Genomic DNA, 11,963 nt, shown 5'->3' with positions numbered 1-11,963 from the left:
GTAGGTATGGATGGGAACCTCCATTGAAAAGCAATGAGGCCTCACATGTCACCCAGGGAGTTTGAGATGCTCACTGCTGGCTAGGAAAGAAAAAGAAGACCTTGTCTACATGTATTTTTTGCTACATTTGTGACTAAAAATATGAAAGAACAGGGAACCTGTCACTGAAGCACAAGCACAGGGCAAGGAGCTGCTCTGGATCCAACAGTATTGGGATGGGGTGGGAGCTGGGGGGCTGCTCTCCGACATCTTGCTGTGATTTATGGAGATCTGTGAGCAGGGACTGAGCTGCCATTTCAGCACCAGAGGGCTTTATGAATCCTCTGTTGTTTTAAAGATATTTATGTGTTTACTCAATGCATTATGAAATTGCTGTGTTGTTTTCTTTTATGTCTCAGAAAAGCCAACGTTCAGAGCCACCAGGGCAGCTTTCTAATTGCAGCTCTGGAAACTCCTGAACTGTAACCAGCAGTATGATATCTCTCTTCTTTTTGCAGTATTATATCTCTCTTCTTTTTGCTTTTTGCCAGGTGCTTTTTTACAATTAGTTTTGGGGAAAAAAAAATCAGTAATAATGATTGTTTAAAATATCTACATTTCATGCTTTGCTGTTTCAGAGCTGATCTGCTGAATCACTGATAACTGTTTAATACCAAACTGGCAGCATCACTTGTCAATTGCTCTATAGACTAAAATCTCCGCATTGCATATGCATGTAATTAACAATAGATAAGGCTATTTAAAGGCTATAAAAGGAACACAAATCCTCGCTGAGTGATTTTAAGATTGAATTTTTGACAAAACGCTGCCTGTAAAATGCAGTAGAGAAGGAAAAGTCAAAGTAAAAAGCAGAAACTACTTCGGAATGAATTAGAAACCTTGGGAGGAACTGGGAATAAAACCTCCTGTATAGCGCTTCCACTCAGCAAGGAAAATAAATGTTTACTTACCAAAGGGTTTCTTTCTAAATTGTCAGGTGTGGCTGCCTTTACAGGAAGGCGTGCGCATAACTGGCAAGGGAAAATAAGAAAAGTAACTGGCAAAATAAATCCTGGGAGTGGGAAGGAGATACAGAATAGGAAAAATACAGTGATAGAAAAGGACAACGGAGCAGCATAAGCTTGCTGGTGTGTGCAGAAATGACATCTGATTTTTTTCTTACAGTGGGGTGAAGCTGTTCAGCATACTTGAAGTTGTTCTTGCTTGCATTTGCTCCCCCACTTCTTCCTTTGTAGGTTTTTCTTTGTTGTTGTTGTTTGTTTTTTAATGACAAGAAAGAAGATAAATCGCAAAGATTGCTGCAGGGGAAACACTGGGGATACAACCACCTCATTATGAATTTCCTGAACGTGCAACATGACCAGGAGCAACTGGACAGGATTAGCATTGTATGTTTCATCTCCAGCTGTTTCATGAATACCAATCTACAAAATCTTCCAAGAGGAACATTTTTTCTGTGGCCCTGCTTTTGGCTTTAACAATGCAAGCAACACTGCTTTGTTTTCTTTAGACACCAAACTGAAACAAGAGCTTTCAACAAACCAAACCAATCCAAACCTAAAGAGCCAAAGGACCTCACAATGTTAAGGAGATTTAGCTGAGATATTTGTCAAATATCAGAATATCCTTCTCTTTGGCAAAGTGGGGCCAGCATTGCAGAGACGTGCCATTATGAGACAATAAATGAGTCTATTTTCTTCTGGTGCAGTGGTCAGAAGTTATTGTTTTGAATAAGCACAACTGGTGTGTAATCTTCATGGCAAGCGTCTTGGGTTGGTTCAGCGCCAATGCTCTTTGGAAGCACTTGGCAGATGGGAGCTTATTTAAACTTATAAAACCAACGTAGACAAAAAACATGTAAAAAATGCACTCTCTAAGTCCTCGGCTTGCAAGCATAAAAATTATGAAGACAATGGTGCTTCTCATGGAAGTGAGGGCAACGGGAACCTTTTCTTTCCATCATGCCTTTGTAAAGCTTAAGAACAGCTAACAGAATACTGGTGCTGACAAAAAACTTGTTTGCTAGTGTCAAAAATGGCATCTTTAGAACAGTGGCGCCGGTATATAGCAAGTCTCTTCTAGATCCTGTTGAAGTCACTGGGACTTCTAGGACTTCTCATAGAGCTCAAGGGCACATTTAGTGCAGAGTAATAGTATGGGAGACTGAAATGCTAAGCTGAGGACTTTGCCTGTTAGATGTAATAAAAAGGCATCCAGCAGACAGCTGGTTTTACCACAGACTGATGTGCAATGTAAACTTACAACACACCCCAATAAAAAGGTGGAACATTTTTATTTCAGATTCTTATAGCAATTAGGCCTTTGATCTTATCCCAGTAAAAAGATTTGGGGGCTTATCTTCTGCATGTGTTACCAAGCATGTGAAATAGTGACCTGTCTCCTAAAAAGGGAAAAAACTACCAATTAATACCATGAATATGAACTCCTAACCAAACTCAGTTCACAAATTCAAAAGCATGAATATGTGCTCAGTGAATAACTGGCATTCATTTCACCTAAATAGAGAAGCACAGATAGAAATCCCACTTCGTGCTAATGTTTACATGCCCTAGTTATTTAAAAAGGCATCCTGCAGATTTTTGGATTCCCCACAGTAAAAGGGACTGTCCCAGCCTATGCAACGAGCTTCTCCAGATCTTCTGGCCTGGGCCAGTTCCACCAGCACTGCCTTGAAATAAAACATTGCTAAGATTGAAGGCACACAGTACATTTTGATCCGTATGATCTACTGTGCATTTGGCTTTCCTTCTATCAGATAAAAGAGTGAGTGAAAGCTAGTCTGACATGGAACTTCTGTATGGTTTGGAGTATCTATTTGTTCCAATTGCTCTGATTTTTATGGTTTGAAATACATAATAGAGCAATGGCTTGGAAAAGGACTCACTAACAAGAGCAAACAGATTATATGGCCCCTGCTTTGCTGTGTGATCACAAGTGAGAGGGATGTCATTTTCTTAGGGAGATCTGTGTTTGGCTTCTGTACCCTGCCCCCTCCAGCCTGGGTAAGGGGTGCAGACTGGAGTCTGATGGGAGCACAGCCTGGTTAGGGAGCCTGCTGCAGGCCAGGCAAGCTGTTCCATGCTATCTGTGCCTCTTTTCCTCCATTCAGATTTCTGCTGGCCCTGAGAATGAAAGCCAGAGCCTGGAGCTCTGCCTCATGAATGCACCATGTTGAGTACCACAGCCTGAGCCAGCCTGCTGCCCAGCACCTCTGTAATGTGGCAGGGGAGAAAACTCGTGCACGGCACACACCCGTGTTTTGTGGTACTGAGAATGCCTGTGGGCAGTGCTCCCCAGGTAAAAAAACAGTGCTCAGCAAATAAATCAATCAAAGCATTCTCTGTGTGCTGCTGGACAGCACTGGTGCCAAGATCACAGCCTGCCCTCAGAATACAGAGCACACAGCTTGGTGAAATGGAGAAAGTCGAACTCGGATCCCATCAGAAAGCTGAGGGGAAGCATCTTGTGAGAATAAAGACCATCTTCACAGCCTTTACAATGATGTCTGATGTCAGATTCCACATCCTGGTTGCATGCACACAGTTTCCACAGGCTCCTCTCTGGAATTTTTCACCAAATAGGAGGGGATGGCTGAAGGGGATGATGGCAGAATACACAATATGGAATTGGTTTGGATCCAGCACTGGTCAACAGACCCTAAATTGTTAGTGTGTGATGGCTAAACAATCCCTGCTTGAAAAATGCTGCATTGGGAATGGCTGTCCTGGGCCATGGTGCCAGTCTTCACTGTGCCCCACTGCAGAGGCAGAGATGCACTCCTGCCCTGCTGGCTCCACTCGCTTCCTGAATCAGCAGAAAGATCTCACCATGAGAAAAGAAAACTATGCATATTATTGAAAGCATAGACTCGGGAAAACAAGGACTCATCAAAATAGAAAAGTTCAGTTCATGGCATTGGTCTGTGTTTGTTTGGATGATGGTTCAGGTCAATTGCTTTCCCTGGAGTAATTTGTGATGCGTCACCACGTTAAGCTTGTTCTTTTCCTTTTTCAGTGGCAAAATGTTTCCTCCTCATCTGATTAATGCTTTTCCTTGATCAGCCGGCTTGGGGAGTAAGCCATTAAAGAAAGAGTCTAATTTGTTATTAAGGTAGGAATTTTCTGAGGAAAAGCAGTCCTTGCTCCCCTCCCTGCCTCTTCCTTGTGCTTTGACATGTGTCCGGTTTCCACTGAACCATTCTACAATTGCCGTTAGCTATAGCTGGTCTTTGAATTCATCAGAATGGAGTGGCTGAAAAAAGTGCTCTCAGGAAAAGGTATTTGTTTGTTCCAGTCATAGCTAAACTCGCTCTTTTGTGTCTGACACATTCTGAGGTTTTGGTAAGACTGGAAACCATATGGAAACCAAATAACTGGGCACAGCTTCTATTTTTTCTCAGATATATCCCATGTGGTTATGGCAGATGAGCTTCTCTTTGACTTCTGCCCCAATGGTGAAATGAAAGCGAAATAAGTGTGAATTGTGCGTTACAAACTGCAGAGTAATGCACACCACCCACCTACCACTGCTTGTAATGATGGCAGAGGGCACTTCTCTGTTTCTGCTGGTGAGAGAACAACTCACTCAATATCCCCACATCCTGAGCCTGTGTTGGTTCTTCAGACAAGGCCCAGCCTCCTTCCAGCCCATTTGATAGGACAGATACAAACCCAGAGTTTTCATTTCCTTCCTCTGCTTTATTTATTTTCATTTTCCTATCTTCAGGTTTGTTTACTCTTCACTTTAATCTCTCAGTAAATTTTTAGCTCAGAGATTTCTTTCCTCTCTAAACCAACTCCCTTTTCTCTTTTTCTCTCTCTTTTCCTTCACAAAACAGCCCACGGGACCAAGTCAAGGCTTTACCACCCTAGTGAATAATTAATCTCATCTGAGTCTGTAACTTAATCCAGGATCATCAAAAAGTCTGCATGTTTGGGGTCACTAATAAAAGAAAACATTTTTCTGCTTTTAGATTTTACCCATTACAAAAGTTTCTGCAATTAACAATGAACAATACTTGGTGCTGGCCGACCATTTTACATTGAAAGATCTTTCCCATGGGAAAATGGTAATTTTCTATTTTCATAGGAACTATCTACTTCAGATAACTTTATTTTCATTTATTTTTTTTTTGTTCCTGTGCTTTGGTCTCTTAATATAACACTCAGCTGAGTATAACATTTGTACTGAACTTCTATGCCAAGCTGCTCCTTTTTAGAGTGAGTTTTGACGAGCAGAATATCAAGAAGACCCACAGGAAGGCCTTTTTGTTGCTGTTTTAATGGAAGCTGATGAAAACATACCCAAGGCTGATGAAACCCCATAGGGTTTCTGAAAGAAATCCTGGCTCTGGTGGTTGATACAGGTCAACCTCTGGGAGAAGTGAACCCAGGGACTAGGGAAGCACTGGCATGAATTGTCCAGAGAGGTGGTAGATGCCCCATCCCTGGAAACACTCAAGGACAGGCTGGGTGGGACTCTGAGCAACCTGACTGAGCTGTGGGTGTGCACTGCAGTGGGGCTGGACTGGATAACCATTAATGGTTTCTTTCAACCCAAATGATTCTATGGCCCTACAATTCTATGTCTTGGCCAAGTCCAATGACTTCACATGAAACAGATGGGGTCATCGTGTGTCTGGAGAAGGACCACAAAGCTGGAGCACAGGTCTGATGGGGAGAATCTGAGTTCAGAAGGGAGAAGAGGAGGCTCAGGGGAGACATTATGGCTCTGTACAGCTCTGTGGTCAGGTGGGGGGTTGGTCTGTGCTCCCACGTAACAGCAATAGGATGAGAGGTGGTGGCCTCAAGTTGTGCCACAGGAGGTTCTGGATGCTAGGAAATGTTCCTATTGATAAAGAGCAGTGATGCAGTGGCACAGCTGCCCAGGCAGTCATGGAATCACCATCTTGGAGCTGCTCCAGAGCCGTGGGGATGCGGCACTGAGGGATGTGGGTATGGGGGGGATGGGCTGGGGATCTTAGACATCTTCTCCAACTGTAATGATTCTGTGATTCTATAATATAGTGCGTGTCCAGGCCCTGTTTTAAGCTTCTCCCGTAACCAGTCTAAACCTTTACCCCAATTCCCACACTGCACCCACGCAGCACAGTGAGGCGAATTACCGACGTGGCACCGATGGCTCCATTCTACAAGGAGACAACTCCATCTCCCCTTTGCGGCTGTGCCATTGCAGCGTGCCAGGGTATTTCTTCATCTCCGAGGAACGCAGCCAAAACCAGACTCAGGGCTCGTCACACCGAGCTGCCCCAGCTCCCACCTCGACCCTGTTAAGAGCAGAACGGATGGGCCGGGACCCGCCGGGCACCGAGGCCGCTGTGGGACGCAGGCACAGCCCGCGTCGCTCCGGGACCGCCCCCACCCGGCGCCCGGGGACGGGGCGGAGGGATGGGGAACGGGGGCCGCCCCGGGGCGGGGCAGAGCGGATCGGGAGGCCCCTCAGCCGGCTTTTCGGCGGGAGCCTCTACTCCAGAGTGCGCGGTAGCGTGGGCCGGCTGCTGGCCCCATGTGGTGCCGACATCACTGACATGGCGGAATCCCCACCAAGCCCTCCTGGCACCCGTTCCAGCTAGCTGCGACTCTCCGCCGGCCGCCGCGCCCGGCCCGGCCCCGCACAGCCCCTCCGCAGGTGAGCACGGCGCTGCTCGGGACGGGGCCGAGCGGGGTACCCCGTTCTGGTCGCTCAGCCCCGGGCTCCGCTCCGCCCGCCCGTCCCGGCTCTTTTGTTCCTCGCGGGGCGGCGGCCGCTGCCGTCGGGGAAAGTTTCTCCCGCTCGGTGCTGGGGATGGAAGGGGGGGGTGGGGGGGGGAGAAGTTTCGCCGGGCTCTGTGCGAGGGGAGGGAGGGGGCACGGGGCAGCCCGGAGCTGCTGTCAGCGCCTCCGCCCGCCGCAAGGAACGGGCAGCCGCGGGCGGAACCTCGAGCGGGGCGAAGCGGCGTCCACCGCACGGAACGAGGCTGGGGAGCGGCGGAGCGAGGCGCTGGGATCCGAGCGGGGAAAGGCTGTGGGAGAACCTAGCGGCTCCTCCCGAGCCCGTGTGCCCTTGGCTGAGCGGCCTGGGGAGGGAAGATCCTGGAAACGTGGTGCGTTGCTCGCCAGACACCTCTGTAAAATGGCATGGGACCAGCAGACGGGAGGGGAAAAATGAGAAGAAGTCTTTGAAAAAGCTGAACTTAAGCTGAGACGCGTCTGCAGCCCTCGCTGTGCCTCCCCCCCGTCCCAGTTCTCAGAAATGCGCTGTTTGAACAAGGCTTTGGCTGGGGCGGTGCGGTCGGGGCTCGGTGTAACGAAGCATTTATCCCGTCGCTATTTGTAGCAGAGAGGCGGGAGCTGCCGCTCTCAACATTGGTAACGTTGTATTTCGTTTGCGTTTCCTCGCTTCGTTCCTTAAAGTTCCCTTTCACAGCGGGGAAACTGAGAAGTGGAAAAGTCCAGGTTTCTTGTTCGGCGGGCGTTGTTTTTCCCCCTGTAGCTCGGCGCTGGGCTGTGCAGAGCAGTGCTCAGGTACACCCATACCCATGGCCACGCTGGCTCTGACCACGTACCCTACAAAGCCCTGTGTGCATCTCTGCGAGGTGCCAAACCATTCTGACCTGAGCATAACGAAGCGCTGGGCGGTAAGATTTCAGTCTGGCATGAAGTTTTATGTCCAGAATGTGATTTCTCAGCCCTTTTTTTTTTTTATGTGTTGCCCTGGTTGATGGATTGCTGCTGGGGCACAGTGTGTGCTTGTGGGAATGCTCCCAGGACCCCCAACCATCCCCCCTGTAGTACAGCCCCTTGTTTGTGGTCTCACCCCTCTGCCACCTGTGCCTTTTTCTTGGCAGTATGAGAATATGCAACCGGTGCTACCAATAAGAAATGATTCTTGGCTGTGTTCCCAGGGTCACGCAGGGTCTCGCACAGGAATGGGCTGTTAGTGCTGTTCTTCTAATCTTCAGTGCTCTGTGGTTCTCTCTCATTAGTTTGAAGGCAGTTGTGCTTTGTAGTGGAATCGGGACCCTGCTGGGACAGCAATGCCAGCTTCCCCAGTGGTGCTCAAAGTCATTCTTCCCAGTTGTGTATCTCTGAGCAAGTTTATGCTCGTAACGTAGCACAGGAACAAGTCTGTGTGGAAGGCAATATGTATCACAATCTCTGTGAGCTGTTAGGACCCATCTGGTTGGGGTTTGAGGTCACTGCTGGGACAGAGATTTTTGTGTGTGTGTTGTTGGCCTCCAGCTGGCTGAAGTCTATGGAGGGCACAGTCAGGGTGGTGAAATGCTGGTGCAGGTTGCTCAGAGATGTGACGGGTGCCTGGTCCCTGGAGACTCCCATGATCAGGCTGGACAGGACTCTGAGCAGCAGCTCCCTCCTTTGTAGGGAGGTTGGACCAGATGGCCAATAAGGGTTCTTTCCAACTCAAACAATTCTGTGATTCTAAGGAAGTTAGCATCCAAAGCTGTTGCTCACTATATCTGAAAAGCACAGAGCTTCAGCCTGGTGAATGCTAGGGCAGAAGCAAACTTTGTGTGTGTAGTATGAGGATCTAAAGTCTGACAAAGCAGCTGTTATTACCCAAAAGCCTCAGAACCAGAATGCACCTAACAAAGCAAATTATGTCCTACAGTGGTGTTCTCAGTGCAGCTGGCCGCTGCTCTGGGAGGAGCACAGGTGGGGATTAATGGTGTGCAGTGGGAGAGTGAGGACTGGCAGTTTGGCTGCCCTGGGTGCAGTCCCAGCCTCTGCACCAGAACAGGCTGTGAGTTTTGAAGTCGGCGTCCTGGTGCATCAGAACACTTTTGTGGAACGTGCTGTGAGTTACTGAAGGCTGTACTAAACAAATGTGACTTCAGCGCACGGCAAATAAAATAAATAGCGGAGGCGGCCAACAAACCTCTGTGTAAATCTCAGCTGTGCAAAAGAGCAGCGAGGCAGAGCTCTGCAAACCAGCTGCAGAGCTGCCTTGTGCATAGGTGATCTGTTCTGCGCTGGTGAACAGCAGCAGCAGGGAATCCTTCAGGGACAGGGATATCAAAAGTAGCGTTGTTTATGGCCAAGGTTTAGTGTCGCGGTGTGATCCGTCCCTGGAGATGGAAGGTATGTGGGAAGAGGGAAGTTCTTCGAACAACACAGTGGAAATAGGAGACGCTGGGTACACAACGGTAACAGGCCATCTACAGGCAGGAATGCTGGGCGGTGGAAAACAGATAACTGCTCAAATGTTTGCCAGTTGGGATGGGACGATTACGTTTTCACCAGTTCATTCTGAGCACCTCTGCAGAATGAGTGCAGACGCCCCTCTTTTATTGCAGAGCTGGCTGCCAAAAAACAAAAGCAAGCAAGCAACCAACAAACAAAAAAGCACAACTAATTAAGCCTGATTTATTGTGCAATCTGAAGCAGGGCCGGAGAGATTGGTTGCCTTGCAGAAATTCTGCTGCAGGTGTGAAATCTGTGCTTTGGGTGAGAAACTACGGAGCAGCTGAGCGAGTTCAGGAGGAAAAGTGCTGCGTCTGCTAAGTCAGCTCTGACCAGGAGCATTCCCTAGAGGTGCCAGCTACTGTGGCTCTGGGTGTTGTGGAAGGATGGATTGCCTTGCAGCAAGGAAAAGCCTGGAGGTTAAAGCATTCTGCTTCTCAAGTGGTGTGTTTCCTGCTCTTCATCCGTCCTTTATTTACCAGTAAATGGTGTTGTTTATCAACGGATAGCACACAACCATTGAATCAGCCCTACGAGGACAACTTGCTGTTTGTGTTTCTGGAGGTGACATGCTGGACTTGGGCGCTCTGCTTATTGAAGGAAAGCTGTTTATAGAGTTCTCTTTTGTGTGTAATCTGAATCTAAAAGTGATTCTGAATCAAGGTGCTATTTTTGTTTTTCTTTTAAGAGAACAAACTTTGCAGCTAATGCTGGTATGTGCATTTGTATCTGGCATCTGCTTTGCAGTTCTGTGCAAGCAGCTCAGCTGTGTCCAGAATGGGGTAGAGTGGAGTTGCAACCACTGTTTCTTTGTTTGTTGTGTTAGATTGATGATGGATGGTGAAATCACATGTTGTGGGACTGCAGGTGCCAGGTGTGCTTGGCTGCTTGATGCTGACTTGGTGTATCTGTGGCTGAAATGCACATTCCTTGAGTGCTTCCTATGGAACTGCTGTGACTGTGGACATTTCTATTATTAGGTCTCTGCAAAGGACTCTTATAATAGAATGTGTGTGTATGTATATATTTAAACACGCGCTTCGTGCCTCCAGAAATGATTCACATGGAATGTTTTGAAAAGAGAAAAAAGAAATCACTCTCAAGAGGCTGTTAATAGAAACTTCAGTGAGCGACAATTTGAGGTGACCCTCCTCCCCCTCTGATATCCTTGGAATGCTGGGGACAGCTTTCTCGTGCTGTTCATCAAAGCCAGCGAAATGCAGAGCACATCCTGCTCAGTGTGTAGCTGGCTGTTCTGGTTTTTGTGGTAGCTCCCTTATTCCCTGATTGTCCACTAATAAAATGTGGATGTTCTGTGCTGCAGACTGAATCTCCACGGTGTATTTTGCCCTGTGTATTTCTGCATGATTCCTTAATCAGACCTAACATGATCAGGTATGATTTTTCTAGAAGCTCAGTACCAAAAGCAGCCTGGAAAGAGAGTTCTCCTGCTGTTGTTAGGGATCACCTTGCTGTTTCTCTCTCGGTGTAACATTAGTTAGCTGCCAGAATCTATTCCACTTTGTAAGTAACATCGATCGTGGCAATGCATGCCTATCCAATGGCAATTCATATCACACGAGTGACCTTATGCTTGCTGACACTCATGCTGGTGGTTATTAAGTATCAGGCGTTGCTCTTTGCTTGTTATTTATGTATCAATGTGGGATAATGCAGCAGAGGAAAATAAGTGGATAGCATTTGCAGATAACGAGAGCATTTAATAGGTTTCCTTCTGGTAAGCCTGTGGTTGCATAATGTCATCTTACAGAAGAGCTGCTTGTGACATCTTGATCCAAGCAAGTGAATGGTGAGCAAAAGCATCGCCTTGTGAGAATAAATTGATTTTGCTATGTGTATCTCTTTAAGATATTGATACTGACCCTTTTGAGACCCAGGAAATCCTTCTCCTGCTCTTTTTTAGTGATGTACACCTCTGAGCTGGTGATGTTAATAACCTGAGGGTGGCTGATCTGGGCTGCATTGCCAAACAAACAACTACAGCTTTGGAAAGCAAACTTCACAAGGCTCAGTGTACATCTGTGGGAGTTGGTGGAAGTTTTCTTCTTGAGATATCCTCACTGAGACAATGTTCATCCTCTCCTCGTTGGATGTGCCTGGGCTCATTTATGCAGCCAAAATGCTGGCAGCTCTTAGGGAGCTGTTAACCCATTCTAACATGCTAAGTATATTGTTATCACCCAGTAATGGTAGTTGGAATCCTTATTTGTCACAGTGGCTCTTCTGGGCTGTATTTCTTTTCAGACTCTTTGAAAGAGATAATTTCACCAGATGGCAGTGGGAACAGCAGCAGAGCATAGCATTTCTATCAGCACAGCCCTGACTTTCCCATAACACTTTGCCTTCTTGTAAGCGTGGTTAATTTTCTGTTAGTTTATTTCTATCAATGTTTTAAATGTTGAAGAATTTACACATGAATGAACTTTGCTAAGTGAAGCAGATGAGGTGGGCTGGGTAACCGTAGTATTGCTTTACAGATCAAAACAAACCCTGTAAATAAAGATGCACAAACACTTTGTCTCTAAATCAGTACAGCTAATGCCAAGGGGAAAAAAAAAACTGTTTCCATGACAAGATCATGCAAATTAGGATATATACCTTGTAGCTGACACCTAAAGGACCATACCAACATGATGTCTTATTTCACCTTCTGGTTAACATCAGTGCCAGTGCCCTCTGCCCAGAAGTCGTAACCACCCTGTGGGGTTATCCACAGGGATG

At 47.0% G+C, this 11,963-nt stretch overlaps 1 protein-coding gene across 2 annotated transcripts in view; it reads left to right on the top strand.

Annotated features, from left to right (window-relative positions):
* The first annotated feature begins 6,394 nt into the window (after positions 1–6,394).
* Positions 6,395–11,963, top strand: part of FNDC3B (fibronectin type III domain containing 3B) — a 135,095-nt gene continuing 129,526 nt past the window's right edge. Inside the window, exon 1 of one of the 2 annotated variants that reach the window (XM_015871958.3) lies at positions 6,395–6,669. The gene's annotated coding sequence lies outside the window, so the exon portion shown is untranslated. Of the gene's footprint in view, positions 6,670–6,967; positions 7,389–11,963 lie in introns of those variants that run through there. The other variant, XM_085513675.1, reaches the window with a different exon arrangement.

This window comes from Coturnix japonica, chromosome 12 (genome assembly GCF_054131305.1).
Source record: "Coturnix japonica strain WE chromosome 12, WE-NBRP24, whole genome shotgun sequence".
In the NCBI taxonomy this organism is placed as follows: domain Eukaryota; kingdom Metazoa; phylum Chordata; class Aves; order Galliformes; family Phasianidae; genus Coturnix; species Coturnix japonica.
This window is presented reverse-complemented; position numbering and strand designations above follow the sequence as displayed.